This window comes from Lepidochelys kempii, chromosome 3, assembly GCF_965140285.1.
Source record: "Lepidochelys kempii isolate rLepKem1 chromosome 3, rLepKem1.hap1, whole genome shotgun sequence".
Lineage (NCBI taxonomy): Eukaryota > Metazoa > Chordata > Testudines > Cheloniidae > Lepidochelys > Lepidochelys kempii.
Genome location: NC_136382.1, coordinates 141599119 through 141612074, shown reverse-complemented (window position 1 = coordinate 141612074; position 12956 = coordinate 141599119).

Here is a 12956-nt window from a genome sequence, read left to right as displayed (position 1 = left end):
TTGAATAGAAAAGTGAAAATGTATATGGAAAATGTAACATCTACTGTCAATACAGTAGTTTGGGGTCTACAGGCAAGCCACTGTTTAGTTTTAAGGCAAGTAACCCTGCTGGAATTATAATTTGGGGATCTTGGAAATCTAGGGAAGTTGACGCCATTTATATGTGAAAGGCTATTCTTTGAAAGCTCTAATTCAACTTTCTGTATTGGTGATTAAATGTCAAACCAACTGTTCTATTGTAGGCTATTGCATTTTTTCTGAGGATACATTTAAAGGGCAACTCATTTGCATAACATTTTCATATCCTTGATCTCAAAAGGCCCTAAGGAATCTGGACTATGATCTGAGGTTGCCAACTCATTGCTAGTCTAGTATTCCTACCATTTACATTTTCTGTGCTGGTGTAAAAGATGAATGGCCACTGAACCATGTATTGTTTTGCTTTGAAAATGATGTTGGCTAAGCTGGGGAGCCAGACTGTGAAGGGTTAAAAATATTCGATGGTACCAAAGTGTTTTTACTGCTTACTCCAGGCATCTGACATGGATCTTCTCGGTGAAATGTGTTTAAATATTAAACATTAATGTTCTTCTTTTGATGACTAAGCCACTATTAAAACCTTTACTTTTTAAAATAAATAAAGCATCTAGAGCCAAATATGTTTAAACTCAGTTTCTGGTCTTCTTAATAGAAAATACAAAGTGAAAGCTGCTAATAAAGAGAGAAATGCAGGGTCCAGCAGAATGATTCGGAGCAGTGGGTGAAGAGAAGGGAGAGAGAGAGGAGCAGCAGTGGAGAGAGGCAGAGCAGTACTGAGAGGGGAGGAAAAGACAAGCATCATGTACACAGCAGCAGGAGAGGAACTATAAGTATTAAATACACCAATATCATCTATCCCTCTTCAGCAAAACTCTTAGCACACAAAGAATTTTAGGCACATGCTTGAGTCCAATTGACTTCAGTAGTATTTCAACATGTGCCTATATTCAGCAAGTGCTTTTGCTGAATAGCGACAGACTTGGGCATGTGTTTGCTGAACCAGAGCCCCCTGCAACCCCATTAGTGCCAATAGGAACACAAAGGAGTACACAGCATGGCAAGACTTTGTCTGCAGCAATATAATTGCATCTCCATTCTGGTGAGAATAATAAAACATTTAAGCTAGTTCCTGCTAATGGTTAATAATGTCACCAGAAACCACTGAAAGACAACGTTATAAAAACATGGATGCCTATTGAGTTTATCAAAATGAGAGTCTATATCTTTGATATTGCTCAGTATCACCCACAAGAGATGTCAGAAAAGTACCTGCTAAAAATATTTGCACATTACAATTTGGAGCATAAATGATTTTAAACTATTACACAGTGGTTGGAGAATATTGCAGAGGCTGGGGGGTGGAAAGGGAACAGAAATTGTTGGGCAAAAGACACAGAATGGGGCACCTGAAATATAAAATGGGGTACAGAAGAGGACAAGAGACAGAATGGGGAGAAGTTACCTTCATCTATATATTTGATTAAACAATGTATTTCGGAAAAAGTACTTTAATTAAAGTTTCAGTTCCTTCTGGTTCTGTTGAGATGACAAGCTAGCCAAAGTCGGGGGCAGCCTGCTCATGGCAGTGTGCCGCTCAAGCCAGAATATAGCCAATAAGGTTTAGTAAGGTCTAGAAGAACGTCCCTCTTCCAGTGAAGCTTCCCAGGTAAGTGAGAGTCTAGCAAACACCGTATCAATATTTAATGTAGACTATTTTATAAGAAATAATAGGTAAAACAGACCTCTGTTTAACTTGCAGTCATTGGCTGCCTTTTTAAACATCTTTTTATTCATTTTTTAAATCAACTCAATTAATCCTTATGGGAAAGTCCTCTAGAATTTAATAGGGATAAAGCTAATAAGGATCTATAGAAACTGAATAGGATTCTATAGAAGTTACTCCAGAAACCTCTGGGTCCAGATCCTCAGTTCGTGTAAATTGGCATAACTGCACAGAAGTAAATGGAGCTTCGCTGATTTACACCAGTGAAGGATTTGGCCAGTAGAATTTAACAGAGAATGACATATTTTCTTTTGAGCCTTCCTATAGAATTCTGTGGCAGTGATGCAATTTTCTATTAAATCCTATGGGATGGTTCAAATCACCTACAGAAAGGATATAATTTTCTGGTGACTTCTATAGGACTTTTCTATGAAGGTGGGTCTTTGTTTCTCCCCCTTTTTCTAACCTTCCTCTTCCTTCCTCCCTCATGCAACTGGCTCATTTGCAACATTTTTGCTACAATCCTGCCGAGTTTCATTTTCACTTTCTTATTGAGAAATCAAAATCTTTTGGAATTAAAACCCCCCCACCCACCCCCAATATTGAATTTTCAATAGCAGGTGAAAATTACACTCTGCATGAGAGCAAAGAAAACAATACTTCACGTTCAGGGCGCTGACGTGGGAGCCGCAGAGATGACGTTGAAGCAACGTGGCACAATGGGGAAAATATTTTAAAATGAGGGGGGAAAAGGTTTGAAGCTCAGCTACAGATTTTTTAAAAATGAATGAATCCAGCTGCAGCAGAAGAAAGAAGAGAGAGAAGTTTTCAACTGAGAGCAGAAGGAAGAATCTCAGGAAGAAAATGTTACCAGTTGTTCAGAGGATGGAAATAAAATGTAAAGTTCCTGTATTATTGATATATTTCTACAAAAGACAATGGGGCGATACATGAAAGGAGGCGACTTAGCATCTACTACTATGGCTGCTTAAGGGAACAATTCTGCAACCATGGAACTTACTCTTGCAAGAACCCCATTGTCCTTATTTACAACTGGCATTTGGTGTATGGAGATGCATTAATGGAGATATGCAATCTCTTCTGCTGCAGCTAAATGGCTGTGTCTATGCTAACATTTCTCTTAATAAAATCCCCTATCATTGTACTATCATCGCTGATGTAGCAGCAGCAGGGCCAGGCTACTGGCAGTCTGTGGTCTTTTAATTACTATCTAGACGTGGTCCAAGCAGGGTTAATCAAAACTGTAATTAAAATAACAGTGCCCTGTATAACAAATCACTAAGATTTATACATAGGTACATACACCTTTTCTTTTTTGCCAGCCCCAGCAAAGTATCCTCCTTGATTTGCTAGATGTGCATGAGTGTTTGCATTTACATTGCTGAAGGTTAGAGCTTGAGAGCTTAGTGTTTGGAGTTCCCAGAGTGTTTGCCTCTAAGCTCCTGTTACAGAGAGGATGCTATCAAATAATATCAAAGCAATGGTGTATCACAATTCTTAGGTCACACTCTGCAATGGAGTTAGTTAGTCCAGTGGCTCTCAACCTTTTCAGACGACTGTACCCTTTTCAGGAGTCTGATTTCTCTTGCGTCCCCCAAGTTTCACCTCACTTAAAGTACTTACTTAGAAACTCGGACATAAAAATACAAGTGTCACAGCACACTATTACTGAAAAATTGCTTACTCTCATTTCTACCATATAATTAAAAAATAGATTGGAATATAAATATTGTACTTACATTTCAATATATAGTCTATAGAGCAGTATAAACACATCCTTGCCTGTATGAAATTTCAGTTTGTATGACTTCACTAGAGCTTTTTTTGTAAAGCCTGTTGTAAAACTAGGTAAATATTTAGATGAGTTGAAGTACCCCCAGAAGACCTCTGCATGCCCACAGGGGTACGTATATCACTGGTTGAGATCCAGAGTTAGATAACTATCAAGTACAATGAGCTAGATTCAGTCCTCAGTTAAACCCATGCAACCTTATTGACATCAGGCTTTCAGGACTTTATAGTGTTTCTGATCTTGTCCCACTGAAGTTAATGGAAGTGTGATAACATGCTCAGAGGAGCAGGCAGCTTAGCAGTTAGCACACCTTGCCTCCGGCCCCCTGCATCTCTGATCGGGCAGCAGAGGTGCCTGGTTCCTGACCTTAGACCAGGAATCATCTGGCCTTCATCCACATGTGGGCCTCAGCACTTAAGGGGGTAAGGTAGGGGGAACCAGGACCTTCCGCTCCATCCAGTCCCAGCTCAGGGCCCCCTGGGAAGCAACACCACAAGGGTCCTTCTGGCAGACAGTGCAAGGGTCCCTTGGCTACTTCCCACTTATGTCTCTTCAGTCTGGGGCCAGCCCCTATAGTGCAGACAGTCTGTACCGGCTCACCTGGAATAGAATGTCCTTGTGGATCTTAAAACGAAAAGGAGTACTTGTGGCACCTTAGAGACTAACAAATTTATTTGAGCATAAGCTTTTGTGAGCTACAGCTCACTTCATCGGATGCATTCAGAGGAAAATACAGTGGGGATCTTGTGCAGCATTCTGCTGTGGCCTCAGATCCCTCTGGGTGGGGGCAGGCGTAAGATTGGAGTGGCCTTGCCCCCAACATCCTTAAAGTCAAATAATAAAGTTCACTCTCTACTGGGCATGCCCCAGTCTCCCTCAGCCAGGGACACAGTGCTTCTCCTTCCCCATGACAGCTGTCCCAGTGTTAGGCTTGTAATAATGCTCCTCTAATGCAGAGAGGCAGAGCTACCTTCTGCCCTTTCACCAGTCAGCCCAGAACTGAGCCATGTGCTCTCCTTTTCTTCTGCCTCCAGGCCTGACATTGGCTGCAGGTGTAGCAGGGTGGGACTAGCTGGGCCTATAGGCTTTCTTTAAATCCTTTTCTGGTGGTGTGAGGTTTCTCTGCTCCATTGCAGAAAGCTTTGATGACTTCACTGGAATCCTGGGATTGCACGGGTCCAAGCTAACCAGGGCAAAAACACTCTGATTCATGCTTGTGCGGTTTTTTTAAAATTTGCTTTTCAACTGTATATGTTTTTCAAAAACCTTAACTTGTTTTTTCCTCTTTCTTCCAATTCTTTTTAGCATCTTGGAACATGCCATGCAAATGGAATGGCATGGATATGATTATGAGCACTATATAAATATCTCCAAAACTAGTTTAGATGACAAATTAATAGATAAAACAGATTAGATTACCTGTTCCTGCTCTCATTGAAGTCAATAGTCATTTTGCTATTGCCTTTCTGGGAACAGAATTCTGTTCAAATACTGTTGCACTTACTGCGGAAATATTGTCAGGCTGGAAAGCATGAAAACCCTGCAAATCTTGCAGGTCTGGATTTCCAGCTGGTGAGATGCTCCAGGAATTAATTCAGAAGAGTTATATTTTGTTTCTCTCTCGCCCACCCCACCTCAATCAGTTTAAATTTTTAAAGGGCCTCATCCTGCTCCATTTGAAATCCATAGGAGTTTTGCTATTCTTTTCAATGGGAAAAGGATCAGGCCCAATGTGTGTAAAATATTCTGTTCTTCCTTGACAACTTGTGTGCTGCTTGTTAGCACCAAACACTTGTCACCAAAGTTATTCTGACAGAAATAAAAAAGGAAGGCAAATCAAGAGAACAGTAAACCCCTTGAGTGCTTTGGGGAAATGCAATGCAGTATATAGCAAAGAGGACCTTGGTCATGCTATAAGTGAAGAATTTCCATGCCAATTAGAAATGAGCCTCTGGGTAGCCACTGATCTCTCCATAATGCTGAGAGCCAAGTAAGTAACCCTACGAATCAGGAACTTACAAATATTTTAGTCAGATAGTCAATACTTGGATTAAGCAGTCAAATGCTGGTGTGATTTGGCCCAAGCTTATAATCAGCTTTTAGCATCATCACTGCCACTGTGTTAAGAAAAGAAACACGATGTGAAAGGAGATAGGAGAATATCAATTAGAAGGAAAACGTTGCTTTTAAAATTCAGCTGTGGCCTTATTTTCTTCTAATGGATCCTTTTCCAATCCACCCCTGAGTAAAGCAACTGGCAATGGCATGTGATATGCATTGCAGATGGATCATGTGTCACCCATACAGCTGCACATATCTTGCACACAGGTGTTCGATTTTGTGTCTGCCAGCTGCCCAGCAGCAGCCAGCTATTTTGTGGCCAAGGGACAAGAGGGGAGCAAAATCTTCACACTTGTTTGGAAAGAGAGAGAGCGAGAATGTGAGACAGAGTTGTGGTGCAGGGAAAGGGTGGGAAGGCATTAAGCCATCTCTACACGTATGCTCAGGGCCAGATTGTCCCTTCAGATCCTGCACAAACTCAGTCTAACTCAGGAGTGTCCAAACTCTGAAAACCCTGCTCCCCACATCATTGTGTAGAGGAGACCCTCTGTGTGTGGAGCTGCCCTGGCTGAGCTGGAAGGGGAGAGTGTGGCTTTTACAGCACTGTAACGCTTGCCCTTGACTCTGCAGATGGAGCTCAGCAAGTCCAGGGACCTGCACATGGGGCAGTGCCAGGAACAAAGGGTGCGGGAAGAGCCAAGGGAAGAGGTGTAACTCCCCCTAATGTGTGTGGATTGTGGGGAATCTACAGGTGCTGGCAGGGGAACCAGTTCTTCAGTGTACCAAAGAGGGGGAAACCTGTCAGGCAGGATGATTTGAGGAATATCCTGCATGCCAAACCTTCCTTTCTCCTCTCCCCCTTTGGGCCTGCAACCGTGGATTTTGCTGAATGTGGGGTCAATCTGGTACCAGGTTTATTTTACCTGTGCCAGTCAGTCCAGTTCCTCCAAGTATCAGGGTTGGAGTAACATTTGAGCCTTCAAATGTCCCAGGGTATCCAAGCACTGTTAAAGATTCTTCATCAGTTGGTTAGATTGTCCATGGATTCCCACCTTCTTCTGTCTGGGAACTTATGCTTCGTTTGGTATTCTGAAGGATCCCAGGCATTCTGCCTGTTTCAGTGTGTCACTGTATATTTCCAAATTTCATAACATTCTCTCACTAAAACTCTCCTCTGATGAGATACCTACAAAACACTTGACAGTGTCTAGACATCTGTTGTGCTTGGGCTAGTGCTTTTCACGCTGACCAGTATTGCTTTGTTTCTTTGTGCTCTCCTTTGTATGTCTGTGTCCAGCTATTGTGACTTGTCTTCTACTGAGATGGTAAGCTCGTTGGGGAAGGGACTTTTTGTTCTGTGTTTGTACAGTGCCTAGCATCCATGACTGGGGGGTCCTTGGCATTAACACAATACAAATAAATAATAATAACGTACAAAGTCTTTCCCATCTGGCCATTATCCACTCTTTCTACAAAGTTAAAGGAGATCTTTCGCTAGGGTAGATGACACTGGATAACGTAGAACTTCATTAGCCAAACCAGGATAACATGCTGTATGAATACTTTATTTGAATGAAGGCCACCCTTTAAAAGAGGCTCCATCTTCTGTATTCAGTGACTATGTTCCCTATTACTCCTCATAATAGTTGAAATTTCAGCACATCTTTCTTTGAAATGCTGCTTGACTAATGTGTAACTACAACAGAGAAATCTAAATAGGTCCCTTGGTAGACTACTTCCTCACGCATCTGGGAATCTCTTAAGCCATTTTTGTCACTCTTTTCTTCATTGGAAGTTGGCAACCAACAAATCAGCAACCAAATATTTTTATTGCGAGACCTGTCTTCAATTGTGATTTTATTGGTTACTCCTTTCCTGTTTGAAGAAGAGACTGATGAAGTTTTTCAGTTCTTCATAAGGTATAAATGGAAATTACTAAGGAAATCTAATTTTAGTCAATTGTTTTCTAACTGTTAGAAGAAATTAGTTAGCACTGAGAAATTTTTTTGGCTTACATCTGAACCCTATCTATTTCCTTTAGCACAGCCACACTGTACTGAAGTCCTGAATACCCTTGTCTCAGTGTATAGCCTCAAAATCTATTCAGTGTCTGGAAGGAATAGTAAGTATGCTGCGAAATACTGTATTTCCTTCAGTCTATCTAATCTTTTTATCAATCTACCTACTCTTTACTCAATCTACCTACCAATCCCCATAGAATTTAGGTGCTGAATTTCAAAGTCAGTTCAATGATATAATTCCTACTAACCAGTAGTTCAAGAAAAATATGATTTTATTGAGAATGCCCTTTACCTTTAAAGAGTACTGACCCACTCCCATTTAGAAGATTGTGATAGTAAGATGTGTTTTGTTTTTGCCTCTTTGAAAAAGGGTGTTTTTATAAATATTTTGCAATTGGGAAGTTCCTATTTCTCATCCCTGTGGGAAAGGAGAGATAAACTATCCTAGCAGGATTGTTCAATATATTTTTTAAAATGTCCTTCTTCAGATCAAGGCATCATAAAACAAAGAAAAATCAGATTCTTTCATTTTCAGTCATAAGATTAGTGTAAGGAAAAATATCCTGACAATAGAAATAGTCCCGATGCTACGGAAATATTAAACATAGTTGATTTTACCCTATGCTACACAGTGTGGCATCTGGACTAGTCTAGTGGCCTGCAGTAGTTAGCACTGTCAATGAAGAGACATAGGCCTGGTTCCTGTGTCTGGCTTACAGGAACTGGGAGTGCTGTAGAGTAGGATATTTAGCCTATGGAGGTGTGGGAGCAGCGTGTATTGTTCTTCAATGACTCATCTGATTATTCTACCCTGTTAAATCACACCAGTGCTCAGTACAATGGTACCAAACATGACAAATGTAGAACAATTATGTAGATATATATTCAAAGAATGTTTAAAATTATACTTTAACACAGGGATACATTGCTTACATAAAAAGAATGTTGAGCTTTGGTAATCCTAGGGAAATTAGCCTTGACATGTACGACTGAAAACATTTATTCATCAACATCATCATCAGTGTCTGTGTCTAGGGCACCCCTAGACATGTTGTCACTCTGATCCTTGTCTGTGCTGCACTCACACATCTACGTACAAGCCAGGCTGCTAGCCAAACATTTGCTGGGTGGTGAGCATACCGTCTTGGCACACTAGCAGTTGATTAGCTGAAGGATTGATTTGGGAGTACGTGTAATGTCACACATGGTATGATCAGTCCAGCCCTCAAGATCCATCCATGCCCAATAGAAGAGGGTAATTTTGGATATGCTTGGCTATCCTGGAGCCATTCAACTGCTTGATAATTTGCCCTCTTAATAGTAGGTATAAATGCACCCCTTGTCGGTTGCAATTTTTCTCCATTTGTCTGCTTCTTGGAAAACATTCATCAATATAGCTCTGCAAGTGTCATAATGTTGGTCTTCAAATGCTAAACTCAACCTCCAGAGCATTGATGACCTCATTAGTGACTGTCAAAGCCATTCTCAGCACCTCCAGAATGAGGAAAGTTTTTGGAAGCTGAATCAAATGACTTCCACTAAGATAATTGGTCTTTCCAGCCAACCTCCCAGGTTACATCCTGAAAGGGCACAGAAACCTGTCAGTGCAGTGGCTTTTAGTGGTCCGAGTGATAGGAACACATCTCTGAGGCATCTGTAATGATTCTGTTCCCCAGCAGCAAGCACAAAAACTGAATCTTGTGGAAGTCTTGGTTAACATCTCACTGAGAGCACTGGAACATCTGTATCTTGTGCAAAACTCTGGAGTTTAGCATCACTTCTCTGTGTCACTGATGGCGCGCCAGATAATTGTAATGTCAGCCTCCTCAAGGGAACTACAAAGAAACTCCACTGAACAGTGCAGGGCAGCAACTTCATTATGCCATGTGAAGACAAAATTCTTTGAGCAATTATTTGCATGCTGGAGCATTTTTCCTGCAAGATATGCAGTTAACTCATCCTTTGTGCGAGTATCAGACACTAGCATCTTCATTGTGACATTGGAGATGTTCGTCAAAGTCAGTGATTTGTATTGGACAGGTGCAATACCATGGAGTCACTTCTTTCAGGTAATAATTTTAATTGATTCCTCCACTTCATCGTAGGTCCAGTGTATTTTCTTTAGCCTTATATTGAAATGTTCAGCTTAATCTCATCAGGTGTTAACAGTTTCTGGTTTGTCAAGAGCTTATACCTCAGCCATACCAGCTATGATTGCTTCAGTAAAAGGCCTCTGTGGTGTAAGGTACTGGTCACATTGTCAGTAGGTGCTGTCTTAGAAAGGCCATGCAAGATGTGCATTCATTTGCTTTTCTTCTGGCACATATGCATTGTTCCATCACATTTGAACATCAATCGTGGTAACACAGAGAACCTGTACTTTCCAAAGTCTCACATATCAACATTATGCGGAAACCTGGACACAACCAGGAGATGAGCAAACAAAGACCTGTCTGCGGTTAGCTCTGTAAGAGTTCCTTCTGTCTTCACTCTGACTTTCTTCATTGCATTCGAGCCCAGCTTTAGTCTGTTCTTCTTGACTGGATCCCAGAGATTGACAAAGCCTTGGATAATTCTTTGGGTTTTGAAGACTTAATGCAAGTAATGACCCAAAGTACCAATTTGACTGACATAGTTAGCTATCTCATCACTGAAGATTGCTTTTGTCATTAGATTAATGAGCTCTGGTCCATCATGTGTGAACGAGTTGCCAGTGTAAGTAAGTTCATCCATAGCTTTAAAATTGCCCCTTCTTGGCTTTTCTCCTTCTTCTTAGCGTATGCGCAAAATGCCTCAGGTGGCACTTGACTAAGATTCATCACCGAATTTGGTCCACTGGTTGGATCATTAGCTTCCCCAGCTTGGGCTGGGTACTGACGGGGAGTGATGTGAATGCTGATCCATACCCCCTCTTGGCTTTTAACAGCCCCTACTGAATCTAGTTGATGCTTGGATAGTTCTGGGGAAGTCATCCCAGCCATGCTTAATGTTTTGTTCAAAGTTCAATGGAGTTCTGGGTTTGTCAGGAAAAACCATGAAAGAGCTAGTGCAAAAGTCATTGTGGTCTCTGATGCACCACTTAAAGACGTAGTACAGGTCCAGTTGCATTATTTTTTCAGGTTTGACATCAACTATGGAATCCTGAAGCACCCACATACTTCAGGACAAAATCCTTTTCCATAAAAATTTAGCAGCTGCAAACAGTCTTCATATAACTGTTGGTGTAAGCGATTTCTTCTGCTTTTGATAGCACCACGTCTTTTGCAGCTTTTAAGGATATGTGCTGTGATTCATTTCTGTGGATAGGATTGCTAAAACTACATCCATATCCCACAGTTCATCTTCAATAAGTGCTGTAAGAGCCCTTCTGCTAAGCATTTGTTCCTCTTCAACCCCGTTCAAAGCACATATTTCTCTGTACTTAGACTCTGCATTGGCCATTGCCACCGCTTTCCCATCCCATTCCTCTGCAAGGCAATTTATGTACCCCACCTGGATCACACAGTTTGCAGTAGTAAAATCAGTATTTGTTTCTGTTACTTTTACCTTTTGATGTAATACATTGCATACATTCCTTGGTGTGGCATTCAATGTGATATGCAATGTTGTATGCTTGGGAATATTTTGGGTTAATGCACACTTAACTATTCTTGCCAAGTGTAAGCTCTCTGTCCTGAAGCCTACAAGAGAAGTGAGGTAACCGAGTAAGCTCTCTGTTGGCATCTGCTGGAGAGCAAAGGGAGCTGACTGAGTGATGCATTATCTCATTTACATAGCAACTGTGTTCTTTGCCATTATCTGCTGGAGATGAAGAGGAGTCAAGTGAGTAAGGCAGTACCTCATTTACCTACTAACTGTGAATAGTTTGGGGGTATAATTTGGCTTAATTTTGTACTTGGGGCTGATATTTCAGAGAGTACCTTGTTGGGAACTGCCTGGGCAAAGCCTGGACAATGACTGGGCTTGGGTGGGGCTCACCCTGCTGAAGATTAACATTTGCTGAGGTTGGGAAAGAGGCCCTGCCCAGAACCAGAGTTTGAGAGGAGAGAGACTGCACCTTTTTGACTTTCTGCTGGAAATACCTCTTTGGGTGGTAGGGATGCTGGCAGGGTTCTTAGGTCCCTTGTGTTCTTGTACCTAAAAGAACTGAGCTATGAGCTGCAGTTGGCTCAGTATCAGTTCCAGTCATTTGGTCTGTGGCAAACATAAAACAGAGCCTAAGAGCAGTTCTGGTTACCTGGTCAGCAGGTAGAGCAAAGAGGGAGTTGGGTTCACCTCCAACACAAGCAGGACAGGAGTGGATAGAGCAAAGCAGGAGTTGGATACACCCTTAGCCTCCAACATGAAAATAGCAGGCTGAGAGCAGTTGTGTGAACTATGTTGGGAGCACAGGAGTTTTAGCATCAGTCTACACTGGCCTAAAGACTTTACTGAGGCCTCCCCGGCCTAGCTGCTGAAATCATTATAGCAAGACAGAGCCCCAGAGCTACATAAGAAACGATGACCTTGATTTTCCTAGAACCACAAACTATGAGTGGGAAGTTGGGGAGCCACAAATGGTGAGGAGGGTCTGGGAGGTGGAAAAACTGCATCAGCCACTCAGGGTCCAATTGTTTGGGACTGTGACTTGTGCTCCCTCAGGTAGTAGCTGGTAGAAAGTGTTATATTGCAAAGTGTGTCCCAATTCACCCTGTCCTTTCCCCAGTAAAGTTCTTTTGTTTAAAACCTGTGTTGAATGTGCTTGTGAGTGGGTACAGATTTGCCTATCAAATCTGTACCCACTCACAAGGGGTGAGTGGGTACAGATTAGGGGGGGGGACTTAAGCCAAAATAAGGCAAACTGTAGATAATCCCCTAACAAATAAGGACCCAGCCTCTGTTGCTGTGAAGGCCATTGGCAGAAGGGTTACATGTGTAATATTTTCATTAAGAGTAATTGCTTCATATAGTTTCTCACCTGTGTCATGTGTTGAAACTGTGCTTAATGGATGCCTTCAGGTTTCCAGATTACCACAGAAGAAGCAGGCCTTCTAGAAATGCATGCCATGGGACCTAGTATAAGGTGTGTCTCTCCAGAAGCTGGCACTTGTCCTGGCATCTTCAACTTTTTCCTGATACTTAGTGTACTTCCTCTCCAGTCTTGCCAAGTTCAGTTTGGTGCACATCTTACAGCATGTAACGTGCCACTGAGCATTGTGTTTAACCATATCCTCCTCAGTGGTATTCTCCAAATATTCAGTTACTAGCTGGTACTCTTCATCTCCCCATTGAGGGCTAAAAATGATCAAGACCAAGTAAA